Below are 12,037 nucleotides of genomic sequence, written 5' to 3' on the forward strand. Positions count from 1 at the left end.
GGTTCAAACACAGATATATCTAGTCACAAAGTTCACACTGTCTCTACTCTGCAAAACTTCTCTTCTCCACCAGGACTCCTCTGTGAGTGAGTAAAAGTCGCTCAGTCATGTCCAACTCTTTGCAACCCCATGGACTATACAGTCCATGGAATTCTCCAGGCCAGAGTACTGGAGTGGGTAGCCTTTCCCTTCTCCAGGGGATCTTCCCAACCCAGGGATTGAACCCAGGTCTCCTGCATTGCAAGTAGATTCTTTACCAGCTGAGCCACCAGGAAAGCCCTCTCCTCTGTGAGGGTTTCCTTTATTCCTTCCAGCTCAAGGAACTCTGCCTTCAGATCTAGCACAGTGCCCCCAACTGTCACCAGGCTCCAATTTAGTTTATGTAAGGTAAGGTGTTACTTTGCATTGATCACTGAGGAAGGCTTTCTTATCTCTCTTTGCTATTCTTTGGAACTCTGCATTCAGATGCTTATATCTTTCCTTTTCTCCTTTGCTTTTTCTTCTCTTCTTTTCACAGCTATTTGTAAGGCCTCCCCAGACAGCCATTTTGCTTTTTTGCATTTCTTTTCCATGGGGATGGTCTTGATCCCTGTCTCCTGTGCAATGTCATGAACCTCAATCTATAGTTCATCAGGCACTCTACCTATCAGATCTACTCCCTTAAATCTATTTCTCACTTCCACTGTATAATCATAAGGAATTTGATTTAGGTCATACCTGAATGATCTAGTGGTTTTCCCTACTTTCTTCAATTTAAGTCTGAATTTGGCAATAAGGAGTTCATGATCTGAGCCACAGTCAGCTCCCGGTCTTGTGTTTGCTGACTGTATAGAGCTTCTCCATCTGTGGCTGCAAAGAATATAATCAATCTGATTTCGGTGTTGACCATCTGGTGATGTCCATGTGTAGAGTCTTTTCTTGTGTTGTTGGAAGGGGGTGTTTGCTATGACCAGTGCGTTCTCTTGGCAAAATTCTATTAGTCTTCCCCTGCTTCATTCCGTATTCCAAGGCCAAATTTACCTGTTATTCCAGGTGTTTCTTGACTTCCTACTTTTGCATTCCAGTCCCCTATAATGAAAACAACATCTTTTGGGGATGTTAGTTCTAAAAGGTCTTGTAGGTCTTCATAGAACCGTTCAACTTCAGCTTCAGCGTTACTGGTTGGGGCATAGACTTGGATTACTGTGATATTGAATGGTTTTCCTTGGAAATGAACAGAGATCATTCTGTTGTTTTGAGATTGCATCCAAGTACTGCATTTTGGACTCTTTTGTTGACCATGATGGCTACTCCATTTCTTCTAAGGGATTCCTGCCCACAGTAGTAGATATAATGGTCATCTGAGTTAGATGAGTTAGGTCTTCAAGAAAATTAGAGATACCAAGGGAACATTTCATGCAAAGATGGGCTCAATAAAGGACAGAAATGGTAGGGACCTAACAGAAGCAGAAGATATTAAGAAGAGGTGGCAAGAATACACAGAAGAACTGTACAAAAAAGATCTTCACAACCCAGATAATCACGATGGCATGATCACTCACCTAGAGCCAGACATTCTGGAATGTGAAGTCAAGTGGGCCTTAGAAAGCATTACTATGAACAAAGCTAGTGGATGTGATGGAACTCCAGTTGAGCTATTTCAAATCCTGAAAGAGGATGCTGTGAAAGTGTTGCACTCAATATGCCAGCAAATTTGGAAGACTCAGCAGTGGCCACAGGACTGGAAAAGGTCAGTTTTCATTCCAATCCCGAAGAAAGGCAATGCAAAATAATGTTCAAACTACCACACAATTGCACTCATCTCACATGCTAGTAAAGTGATGCTCAAAATTCTCCAAGCCAGGCTTCAGCAATACGTGAACTGTAAACTTCCAGATGTTCAAGCTGGATTTAGAAAAGGCAGAGGAAACAGTGATCAAATTGCCAACACCCACTGGATCATGGAAAAAGCAAGAGAGTTCCAGAAAAACATCTATTTCTGCTTTATTGACTATGCCAAAGCCTTTGACTGTGTGGATCACAAGAAACTGTGGAAAATTCTGAAAGAGATGGGAATGCCAGGCCACCTGACCTTCCTCTTGAGAAACCTATATGCAGGTCAGGAAGCAACAGTTAGAACTGGACATGGAACAACAGACTGGTTCCAAATAGGAAAAGGAGTACGTCAGGGCTGTATATTGTCACCCTGCTTATTTAACTTATATGCAGAGTATATCATGAGAAACGCTGGGCTGGAAGAAACACAAGCTGGAATCAAGATTGCCGGGAGAAATATCAATAACCTCAGATATGCAGATGACACCACCCTTATGGCAGAAAGTGAAGAGGAACTCAAAAGCCTCTTGATGAAAGTGAAAGGGGAGAGAGAAAAAGTTGGCTTAAAGCTCCACATTCAGAAAACGAAGATCATGGCATCTGGTCCCATCACTTCATGGGAAATAGATGGGGAAACAGTGGAAACAGTGTCAGACTTTATCTTTTTGGGCTCCAAAATCACTGCAGATGGTGATTGCAGCCATGAAATTAAAAGATGCTTACTCCTTGGAAGAAAAGTTATGACCAACCTAGTTAGCATATTGAAAAGCAGAGACATTACTTTGCCAACAAAGGTCCTTCTAGTCAAGGCTGTGGTTTTTCCTGTGGTCATGTATGGATGCGAGAGCTGGACTGTGAAGAAGGCTGAGCACTGAAGAACTGATGCTTTTGAACTGTGGTGTGGAAGAAGACTCTTGAGAGTCCCTTGGACTGCAAGGAGATCCAGCTGGTCCATTCAAAAGGATCAGTCCTGGGTGTTCATTGGAAGGACTGATGCTAAAGCTGACACTCCAGTACTTTGGCCACCTCATGTGAAGAGTTGACTCATTGGAAAAGACTCTGATGCTGGGAGGGATTAGGGGCAGGAGGAGAAGGGGACAACAGAGGATGAGATGGCTGGATGGCATCACCGACTCTATGGACGTTGAGTTTGAGTGAACTCCGGGAGATGGTGATGGACAGGGAGGCCTGGCATGCTGCGGTTCATGGGGTCGCAAAGAGTCGGACACGACTGAGCGACTGAACTGAACTGAACTGAAGGTGTTACTGGGGAGTTTGGGGCTGGGTAACTGAGAGACTGGGGGACTGGGGGCTGGAAGCTGGGGGACTGGTGCTGGGGGCTAGGGTTTAGGAGCTGGGATCTGGGGCCTTGGAGCTGGGCATGGGGGGCTGGGAAGCTGGGGCCCGGGGACAGGAGCTAAGGACTGGGGGCTGGGAACTGGGGCTGGGGCCAGCAAGGAGCTGCCCTCTCTTCAGCCCAGTGGGCTCCCAGGAAGCTGGTTCCCAGGCTCTTTCATTCTGGCAGGTGCATGGAGGTGAGGATCGTCTTTCTCTCTCCCGGTAGGAACTATGTTCACTCCCCAGGTTGAGTCTCCTCCTTGCTGACCAAGCATCTTGAGCAGCTGGCTTCAGCTGCATCTCTTTCTCTGGGGTGTCTGCAGAGTTGTCAAGACCTGAATTTCCATGTTTACCCTTTCCCAGTTACACCTTCCTCAGGCAGGTGGCCTCTCCCGGGCACCAGAAAATGGCAGTGCGCTGGCCGGGAACACGGCCCTCCCGCTGGCGAACCGGCAGCTCCCGTGCGCTGTAGTCTCTGGAGCAGCCCCTGCCAGTTAGCTTGTACCCTCCCCACACGCCCGGGGCTAGAAGGGAACTGGGCCAGACTGAACCAAACCAGACAAGGGCTCCCAGGACACCCGAGGGCGGCGGTAGGAGCACCTGCTATTCTCTCTACTCTGGGCTGATGTGGGGGTGGGGTCAAAGGGGGGAGGTGGCAGGGAGGGAGGGGCCTGGAAGTTCTTCCTCCCATCCCAGGGCGGGTGGGCGGGGAGGTTTCCAAGGAGGCATGGCAGGGGAAGGGGAGGGGTGTTAGCACTCACACCCAGGGCAGTCACATATCTGTTCAGCCAGGAAGAAGGCCTTTAGGACCCTTCAGCGCTTTGGCTTCTCCATCTCTGTGTCCTGCAGAGTCCTCGAGATTGTCGTGACCACTCAGATCACCAGGGCGGAGGGCCGCGTGTGCAGGGGCTGAGGATGAAGACTGGGAGGGAGGCAGACAGGCGCTGTTCCCCCACCTCCTTTGCTGACCCTCCCTGGAACCTCAGCCGCTTGGCTTCTCGGTTAAGGTTTCTTCCCCTAAAAAGCAGGCAGAAGAAAAATGTCTACCTCTTAGCGTTACACTGAGGATGAAAAGTAATGAAATGTGCAACACTTGGCACGCAGAAGGCACTCAATAAATTGTGGCCATTTTATTTACACAATCCATGCCGTCTCGGTTTGTACATTTACTGGACTCTCTTCTGGGATGAAGAAAATCGTAAGCCTTACCCAGGTAACATTGCATCTCCAAGGCTAACTAAAAGCAGCAGAAGGACAGAAAGCAGAGATGAGCAGGGAGACGTAATGAACATTCTCAGAGATTCCTCGGGTGCCAAACACTGGGCAAGGTGCCTTACGTCTGGTATCTCATTTTACACTGCAGGTAACCTTTCTGAAAGATCAGGCTGCTAAAAGTCAGACAGCTTGCTGGCACATTAAAGAAACAAAAGAAATGTTCAAGACTGGAATGCCTGCTGTGTCAAGACACCTAATTAGGAAACAACGTCACAGTGAATTAGTAGAGCAAGTCTCCCTCTCTGCCAGCAGAGCTAAAATAAATGTGCCAACAGGGGAATCACAGAGCAAAGTCGATTATCATCCCGGTGATTCCACTGATTCCACATGCACGACCCAGAGGTTTGACAGAACCGGGCATGTGTTGTGTCTTGGTGTCATGCTAAACGGTAGGGCTTCCAGACACACTTGTCATATCGCCGAGAGAATCCTATTCCAATCAGAGATCTTCATGTCAGTTGAACTTGTCTAGATATAATAAGGAGACATCAAGGTAACTCCAATCACCCAATTAAAACACTCTGACAATGACTGAGCAACAGCAGGATGTTGGATTTATAGAGATTTTTATTTCCAACTCATCAAGACTTTTACAAGGGAAAGACAATCATTTCGCAAAGATTATCTTCACCTGCAATACTGGGACACAGAAACCCATTCCTACAGTCAGTGCTGGTATCATTCATTCATTCATTCCATCTCTTACTTATTTTTCCATTCATTCAGCCATGTGAGTTGAGTGCTGTTTCGTAACGCGTAGAGGCAGGGAGCATCAAATGCCAAATAAGAGATGGTGCATTCCTTTAAGGGGCAAGTCTGTCAGAGAATAACCCAGTGACAAAGACTGGCAGTTATGTAAATAACTGTAAGCCAGGTTTAGGCTAGGATGGGATGTTCTATGCTAAGCTTGACATTTATTGTGCAGGTTATAAGGGTGCTATTGAAGGATTATGGGCCTGAGTGTGTACATTTGAGAAGCAAGTGTGTAGGTGTGCAGGATGGAGGAGAAGCAAGGACGTAAATTAGGAGGTGAGTGCCATCATGCTTCATGGAGTCTACCCCCACTCCGGCTGCCTCGTTATCAGTTTCCCCCTCCACTCACGCATCTAGGCCTTTTCTCCACCTCTTGGCTGAAACTATTCTTTCGTATGTCATAAGTGAACTTCTGGCTAAAGTGCAAAAAGTGCTTTCCATGCTTTATCTTATCTGATCTCTCTACTCCACTTGAATGGTTAGCCACTAACTAGCTGGAAACTTTTCTCTGGCCTCTTGATGCTCTGATTCAGATTTCTCATGACCTACCCGTCAACAAGTCCTCGTGTTTATAAGGCGCATGTAAAACTCTCCCTGGGAAATGTCTTGCTTATTGGCAACTTCTGCAGCTAAAATTTCTCCTCTGTAGAACATCTATTAATGAAGAGAATCTGAAAATGGGGATTCTCTGAGGGAAAAATTTAATCACACAGTTGGTCTCAGCATTATATTATCATGAATCCATCTCTACTTATCTAACTTAAGAATGAAGATTTGGGGTCAGAATAAATATAATGTCTTCCTCTGGTTTGCCTTTGCCAAGCTGCACTGGGGCCTATCTGGGCTAATAATTGAACTTGTTAAGGAGAACAAGATGCTGAAAGAGGCTTTCTGAAAGTCCTTAGAGAAAGAGCTTATCTTCTAGGTGACTTTTTGCTGAAGGAAGGTCATTTAAACATCATCTCTGGTGTTTTAAAACTACGTCTGCTGCTGCTGCTGCTGCTGCTAAGTCGCTTCAGTCATGTTCGACTCTGTGCGACCCCATAGATGGCAGCCCATCAGGCTCCCCCGTCCCTGGGATTCTCCAGGCAAGAACACTGGAGTGGGTTGCCATTTCCTTCTCCAATGCATGAAAGGGAAAAGTGAAAGTGAAGTCGCTCAGTGTCCAAGTCTTAGCGACCCCATGGACTGCAGCCTACCAGGCTCCTCCATGCATGGGATCTTCCAGGCAAGAGTACTGGAGTGGGGTGCCATTTCCGTCTCCTAAAACTATGTCTAGTCCCTCAAAACGTGTTCTGCTTCTCTCTGGTCTCCACAGTGAATTGTTGACTAAAAAACTTGAAGGGACGCACCATGGGAGTTAAAGCCTCAGTTCGTACACTGCTGCTTCCCCGGGACCTAGAAGAGTACCTGGGACAGACTAGGGACTCATAATTAGGTACAGAGTGAATGAGAAGTTCTGTTTCAAGTTGGTAGGGGATGCAGTTTGTCCCCACACATTGCTGGTTTGTTGGCATGAGGGAAACGACCACAAAACTGGCTAAACTGATGAAATCATGGATGAAGAGAATTTAGAAGAGGTCACTTCAGGATTTATCAACTTCAATTCTTATATAAATTTGTTATGTTCTCCAGAAGCCTCACATCTTTGTGGGAGGCCCAGGATTTGGCAGTTACCACCACGAATGAGGGAAGACCTGAGGACGTAACCAACCAGGCATGAACTGGCTGAGTTTACAAACAAGGAAGCGCAAATTGAGACTGACACCTTTCTTTTTTGCAGCTCTTCGACCTCAGAACAAATGTCTGAAAATTTGCAGATTACAGGCACCTCTCTGGTTGGATTTTGAGCATGTCTTCTCATATAATTTAGTTTATTTAAAGCCTCAAAAAAATAATTAAAGACTTTTCTTCTGAGACTGGGGTCTTCTCCGATGGGTAGGGTTCAAGGCCACCTCCTCACCAATCTGAACCCACTGGCTAGTAAACCAAGGGAGTTTATTGCCTTCTAATTAGTGCCCTAACAGTTTGCTAAATATGTTACCCAAATGCTGTGCTTGTTTCCTTCTTGGTGAGAGTCAGCTGAAATTTCCAAGGCTGCTTGGCCTGATTCCAGGCCCATGGAGAATTGATACCTTCTTGATCAACTTGTGCAGGAATCTCTCATGAACAGTAGTAAGATGGTCTATTGTCTCCAAGTTGAACTTTTCTCAACCTTTCATTCTGTATCTTGAAGTCAATTTTGGGATTTAGCTTTTTGAACTCAAAATAGAAGCTTGATAACTGATCCTTATAATGAACCAGCATGTTATACCGCCTTCAGAGTTGGAGTCAGTTAAGTATGGTTTCCGGAAAATACACACAATTTTCTTTTTTTAGTCAAAGAGCATTGCCAAATAGAGCAACATTTTGTTTTATGCCCTTTGTTAAAAATATGTGATTCATGGCCCCTTTTTGATCCTGGCAAAGGATCCCTGCATTCCCACCTGTTGAGAGCAGAAAAGAGAACGTTCCCTCGAGCACTGGTGATTTCAGATGATGATCAGGGACCAGCTGAAGCTTCTGCTTCTCTACCTTCTGATAGAATGGCTTAGCATTGAGCTTCCCTAGTAGCTCAGTGGTAAGAAAATATGCCTGCTCAACGCAGGAGACACAGGTTCAATCCCTGGTCTGGGAGGATCCCACATGCCAAGGAGCAACTAGGCCCGTGTGCCACAACTATTGAGCCTGTGCCTTAGAGCCTGGGAGGTGCAACTACTGAAGCCCACATACCCTTGATCCTGTGTCCCGCAACGAGAAGCCACCGCAATAAAATGCCTGCATATCACAATGAAGAATAGCTCCTGCTTACTGCAGCTAGAGAAAGGCCTGAGCAGCAACGAAGACCCAGCACAGCCAAAAGTTAATTAATTAATTTTTAAAAGAAAGAATGGCTTAGTATCAATTGCTGCTTAGTCCAAATCATTTTTTGGCATATGTTCTTAGAAACACGATTTATCTGTTTACAATTCCAGATATCAGGTGAGTTCATTCAATTTCTTAGAGGTTTGTTTTGTCACAAGGAAAAATCTTTCAACTCTATTACAAGTTACTCACTAAAGTGATGTTGCCTATAAGCTTAAGTTATACATAAATGGCCGATCTCTGGGAACTCTACCTCCCAGGTAATGAACATTAAGCTAAAATACCTCTGTTTAGCTCACAGAAAACATCCTGACAAGGCCCACCTGTGAGTGACTGCAGGCAGAAAGAAATTAACACATCCTCCCCAAAGGCTGCTGGGAACCCAGAAGTGTTTGACTTTACTCCCTCCTGTTTTGTATTAAAGAAACTTGAGCTCCAGCTCAGGCAAGATGGTTCTCTGGGATGTGAGGTCACCATCTTTTTGGTCTGCTGGCTTTCCGAATAAAATCGCTATTCCTTGCCCCAACATGCTGCCTCTCGATTTATTGGCACGTTGTATGGTGAGCAGTATGAGCTTGGACTCAGTACAATTTTTGGTGACCCAAAAATGTGACCCCACTCGGAGAATTTCAGGTACGTTTTTAGCAGCTGTCAGGACCACTTGTCCTGAGGACCTGCCATTCAAATTTCCCCAAAGTGGCACCCCCTGCCCTAGTACTGGGCAGTTGGATCAGAGAATCAACATTTGGGAACGAATGTGCTCCACGCAGAAGGGTAAGTCACTCCAGTGTGTACAGCTGGAAACTTTCTTTTCTCTCTGTTTGGGGCTTTTGCTTTAGAATAAGCCAGTTTGTTCTGTATTTGAGTGAGGTATTCTGTTGGAGAGAGGAAAGAGCTGTTGGACTTTCACCCGATGTGTGAACTTGTTCATTTCTTTGGATGCTGGTATTTGTGTGCACTGAGTCTTGTTTGTATTTCTGCCTCTTCAAAAATGGGGAATATTTCAGCTATCTCTAAAAAGCTCTCTGAGTTGCATTTTGGATAAGTGCTCTGATTATAGCCTTGAACCTGTAAGTGAGAAGAAGCTAATTTATTGTAGGTGCAAAATCACAGATTCTCACATCTGTCTGGTGTTCTGCATCACAACATAGGTTACTACAAAGTGACAGTGATAGAAACTAGGACTCAGTTTTGAAAGGAGAGGCAACCAGGGTGCCACTGTTGAAACAGGCTGTCCAATTCTTTTTTTATAATTGGAGGATAATTGCTTTACAAAGTTGTGTTGGTTTCTGCTGTACAACAACATGAATCAGCCATAACTTTGTGTGTGTGTGTGTAAATATATATAAATATATATTCCCTCCCTGTTGAGCCTCCCTTCCACCCTCCAATTGTTATGGTTTTGAATTTCTCATTCTCTGCATTGCTTGTTCAGGGAACTCCTCACCCCACTTGGTGTAACTGGCCGCTTTTTACTCAAGGAAAAAAAAATGCATTCAATAAGCAGGTCAGTTCTCTGATATTTGCAAAGAGAATTGCAAGGAAAGTATTTTAGGAACATAGTGCAGAGAATAAAAAATGATGTATCTGGTCCAGTGTTCGTATTTCAGAGAGAAAGGAGAGACACAGAGAACGAGAATAAGAGGCTTCTAGTTCAAACCTACAGAATAGTTTCACCTTCTGCTGGAAAGAGTCCCCATGACACACAATTCTGCAGGTTTCCTACTTCTCACACCCCCGCGCTGTTCCCAATTCATTGCTGGAAGAGGGTTTCTAGAGCTAGAGGATTTTGCAAAGCTGCTGGGGGAGGAATAGTTTTATGCATCACCACCTGTGCCTTGAATCTTTCCTGGAGTTTGGGGAAAAGGAGGGCAAGGAAGTTTTGGTTCTGTTCTTGGTTTGTTTTACAAACATTCTTCTTTTCCTGAGTATAAAAGCAATACATCAGGCTTCCCTGGTGGCTCAGTGGTAAGATATCTGCTTGCTAATGCAGGAGGCCTGGGTTCAATCCCTGGGTTAGGAAGATCCCACATGTAGTGGAGCAGCTAAGCCCATACACCACAACTATTGAGCCTGTGCTCTCGAGCCTGGGAGCCACAACCGCTGAGCCCACAATCCACAGCTCCTGAAGCCCACGTGCTTTAGAGCCCCTGCTCCGCAACAAGAGAAGTCGCCACAGAGAGAAGCCCCCACGCTGCAACGAGGAGTCACCGCTGCTCACTGCAATTAGAGAAATGCCCGTGCAGCCCTGAAGACTCAGCCAAACCAAGATAAATAAATACAATTGTTTAAAAAGAAAAAAGCAAGATACCTGGCAATACCAAATGCTAGTAAGGATACAGATTCACAGAATCTCATACACTGCTGGTGAGAATATGTATAGACTGAGGCAACCACTTTGGAAAAACAGTTCCACACTGCTGTTTAAACTTTCACTCACCCTATGACAAACTTTTCCACTCCCAAGTTTATATCCAAATTGGTATATAGGGACAATGGGAATTTATGTACAAGAATATTTATAGTACTGTTCTTAACAGGAAATGTCTGGAAATAGCCTAAAATACAGAGTCAACAGTAATATGGGTCACACAATAGAATATTATATAGTAATAAAAATAAGCTACCATGGCCTATGCACCAATAGAGATGAATCTCAGCAATATTAAGTGAATGAAGTCTTAGAAGACAATTTATAGCATACTACCTTAAAAAATTTAAAGCCACCAAGATAAAAATATATAGTTCAGATAGCTTTATAAAAGCATGTATCAATTACATGCAACTTTATTAAAAGGAAAAGAAAGGAATTATGAGATTTGGGAAGGTGGTTATCTCGAGTAAAGAAAAGTGATGCGTGGGATAGGAGAGGATTCATGCCTAGATGCAAATTTTTATTTTAATCTGAGCTTTTATATTGAGCATTGGGCATATGAGTACTTACTACATTCTAATAAACAAATTAATAAATAATGGCTATGTGTGGACTAATGAGGTGACTATTTACTGAGTTAAGGTCAACCCAGTTCAGAGTGTCTCTGGATCCAAACAAGAAACTGAAAGCAAAAATCATACATTCATTGTGGACAATTTAGAGCCTCAGACAAAGCATGTGAAGAAACAACCATCCCTAACTGTTTTCACTCTAGAGATGATCATTCAGGTGTATTTTCTTATAGCTACTTTTTTCTGATTCCTATTTTGAACAAAATTGTAATCATGATGTTTAAACAGTAATCTTATTCTTTACACTTAATATTATATACCTTTTCCCATGTGATGAAACAGTCTGAATGTTTTTAACAGCTGAATAGTATTACATTATATGTATGCATCATCATTTAACAAATCCTTTATACACATTTATTTTGGTTTCACTTTTTTTTGTTGTGGGTTAGGGTGAAATAAACAATTTGCAAATATCTGGGTGCTTTCTCTGATTTCATTAAGACTTCTAAGAGAAGGTGGGAAAATTTTTTTAGTTATTGTTACATATTGCTAAATTGGAGGGCATTATTATGTGAGAAATGAAGTGAATAAAATACTGCACATAAAAATGCCTAATATATACATGATAGACATTCAATATCAGTTGACAATGAAGCTGCATATAATTATAAGGTTAGCTAGAATATATTGGAAAAGGATAAAGGAATGTCTTCCTCATCGACCAGGCTATGAAAATTAGATGACTTAGAATTGCATCTTAAGTTTTGGTGGAAATATCAGTACAAGTACGTGACATAGGTGTATACAATTATATTAACTTTATGTTGCATTAATGATACTAAATATAATTTATATGCCATGCTTTTTCTTTCAAAAACATTTTCATATGCATCATCTCATTTGCTTTCCATAACAGTCTAAGATACGTTAAATTATCTCCGCATAACAGATGAGGAAGTTGACATGGGTTACTGTACTTACCCAAGATTTTGAAGCTTAAAAC

This window comes from Capra hircus, chromosome 16 (assembly GCF_001704415.2).
Source record: "Capra hircus breed San Clemente chromosome 16, ASM170441v1, whole genome shotgun sequence".
NCBI classification, from domain to species: Eukaryota; Metazoa; Chordata; class Mammalia; order Artiodactyla; family Bovidae; genus Capra; species Capra hircus.